The sequence below is a fragment of the Pteropus alecto genome, unplaced genomic scaffold, assembly GCF_000325575.1.
Source record: "Pteropus alecto unplaced genomic scaffold, ASM32557v1 scaffold138, whole genome shotgun sequence".
In the NCBI taxonomy this organism is placed as follows: domain Eukaryota; kingdom Metazoa; phylum Chordata; class Mammalia; order Chiroptera; family Pteropodidae; genus Pteropus; species Pteropus alecto.
Window position 1 is genome coordinate 1,775,168 of NW_006441525.1, and position 3,094 is coordinate 1,778,261.

General features: G+C 36.6%; 1 protein-coding gene across 21 annotated transcripts in view; it reads right to left on the reverse strand.

Annotated features, from left to right (window-relative positions):
- CUNH9orf3 (chromosome unknown C9orf3 homolog) overlaps positions 1-3,094 on the reverse strand; it is a 335,956-nt gene that overhangs the window by 259,292 nt on the left and 73,570 nt on the right. The window lies entirely within an intron of this gene.

A 3,094-nucleotide genomic window follows, 5' to 3' on the forward strand; every position in this document is an offset into this window, starting at 1 on the left:
AAAAGACAATAGTTTGATTTCTTTGTTCGTCTGTTTCTAAGTAGTAGTGAAAAATTATAGGTCAAAATACTTATTGATTTGCTGAGTCAACCGAGTAGTTTCAATTTAAGCTAAATGAAAGCAGTAAAATATTGTTTTAGAATAAACAGGAGGGAAAAGCCCCCAAACACAAAATAACAAAAAAAAAAAAAAAAAAAAAAAAAAAACAACAAGATTTTCTGCTCTCAGAAATGTGCTTTCAGGTATCACCATGTGAAAAATCCTCTCCAAATTAGGATGATTCAGAAAGAAAGCAATGGTGCAACCAAAATAAAGATACCATCTTGGAATTTCCTAGAATAAAAGATGTGCACTCAAGCAGAGAACAATGAACCAAATCACAGTACAGGTTCCGACTTTTCAAAAGAATACAATCCATTCTACTGATAAGTAATCTAGGTGTTGTGCTATTAAGGAATACAGAGGTACTTTTGATACAATATTTTCCCCCGTCGACTTTCAATACAAATTTAACCGAATCGACCTTTTAAGGAAACAGATCAGAGGCCAGCCCGCACCATCTGACCACTGTCAGTTATCCTGTCAAAGGTGGAGCTGGAAAAGAATTCCTAAATTCTGACTCACAGGCCTCAAGAGAACTTATCTACTCAAAGAAACCAACATCAAAGGGAACCCTATTTTTTTCACCTGTTAACACGTCCTTTATTCAAACACAATGGAAAGTCCCTCTACTTTTAATTTACAAATTATAATTCTAACTATAGCGACTTATTAGATTTACAGTGAATACTGAAAACACTTAAAATACAGATATGTCCCAATTTGGGCAGACTGCAACAATAATGCCTCTCCAAATTTCTAAAATGCCTTTCACCCACCCCAAACCAGTACTACCCAAGGAGATCCCCACTGCTATGGAGATAAGCCTTACTCTCAACCAGCATAGTACACACAACACAGCTTCCAGCATCCACAACATTTTGCCACAGTTGAGGGTAAAAATAATGGGTGAGGACCCATAAATACTTCTGCCAGGATAAAGTGACAGGAAGAATACAATTATTGACATTGAAAGCTAGCCAAAGTCCCTGGATTGATAACCTTGCTTTATGGAGAAAGTGAGTAAGGGTGTCTGTTGATAAACATTTAACCAAAAAGGCTGTAATGTTCACCTAATGACTAATATTGTGCTGGTGCAGCAATTGTAATCAAAGGTCCCACGAAGTGAAAAAATGCCATTTACTGAAATTACTACCACAAAACGTTTTCCTAATGTATTTACACAGGTATATAATGTGCTATAGTAATTTAAGCTTGGACTCTCTATTGAAAAGCTTTCAGCGCATGTAATGGAAAACCTGGAGGTGAAGAGGCATATTCAGGACAAAGTTGGGGCATAAGTTTAAATTCTATCTATCAAGGCACAATTTTGCAGAGGCATTCCACTGACCTATCTAGAAACACACCATGGAGCAAGACTCTTTTTTGCAGCCAAGAACCCCAAAATTTAGAGAATAATTTGAGGTAGCCAAAGATATATCATAACAGCCAATTTGTTCAAGAGAAAAAGTGAGTTAAATTCTCTCTGGATATGAATGGCACTAGCTGAGATAACAAAGGTTTTTCCAATTGGGTATATTAGCACTGTTTTCATAATCAATGCCTCAGAAAAAAATGCAGGATTTTAAGCCAATCAAATTATGGATAAGTGAGACCATTAAGTCTCTGAATAAAAATGGAAAAGACATCAGGGAGGCTACATGTGGGTTCCAACAGGGGGATCAGGAAATCTAGGCTTCTGAGGCTGTTCAATTGGCTAACTGTGACCTGAGGCAAGCAACTCAGTCTCTGAGATCTCTTTTCCTCACCTCTGACATGGTCTCACAGAAGAGGCTGGTGGGGGAGGAGAGAGATTGATTGGAAAGGGGTGTGAGGAAACTTACTGGGGTGATGGAATGTTTTCTGTGTTAGCATGTACACAATCATAAAAAAATCATCAAACTGAACACTTAAAATCTGTGCTCTCTGCTATATGTTAATTATATTTCAATTAAAAACAAAGAAACGAATAAACTAAAATGATTTCTAAGTTTTTTTCTGGCGCTATGATTCTATGACAACTCACCATATGAGCCCCTCTTCATACAATAGGCATGTTCCTGAAGTAGTGAGGGAATATTGTACTTTTATAAAGTCATGAATAGTCTTCCACAGAACCAGTATTAATTCAAATGTGCTCTATCTTCCCTTTAGGCTAACCGTCAGTTACAAATCATTATATATGTGCCTGCTCCAATATAGTCTCAATATCATCAACAAATCAAGCATTTCTAAAAAGCTGTTTCTTGTGCCAGACTTGTAATCAGAGTAAACATTTTAAAGATTAATTATAATACTTGATTGTTAATTATTAATAATTCATAATACTAATGATAATAAGAATAATAACTTCAACCACAACTGCTACTTACACTTATTGAACATTTACTGGGTACCAGGCACTGTTCTAAACACTTTATATACATTCTCCCAGTTAATCCACATAACATTTCTAAGGAATAAGAACTATTCATCACATTGTGAGTTATCATAAGCTCCTCCCTCCTGATTCTCCTCCACATACTTCATTAAGTAAATTTGGATCCTGGAGTTTTCTCAAAACTGAGCTCAGCTGCTCTATATGGTTCTTCAGTTTCCTGTTCTTCCTTAACAATATTTATTGCACATTAATATTGCCAAGAGTGGGGAGAAGGATGAATATATGTTAGGTTGATAAATGATGAGAACCAGACCATTGGTTCCCTCTTATACAATGCTGGGCTGAAATTATTTCATAAAAGGTCTCTCCAAAGAGTAAGAGTGATGGTGTTTTATTCAGAATCACAAAATCAGAAACTGTCTCAAGAGGTTCTCCTTTAGCAATCCTCTTCTTTCAAGACAGTGCTGTACTGATATAACACTGGGCAAAATGGCGTAGATGATATGGGCTTTGTTCATCTGCTCTTGCAACCACATCAAGTTGTGACAGAAACATGGAAGAAACAGCAACCAGAGTTGCCTGGGGTCTAGATGAAGAGAAGCCCTACAACTAGGG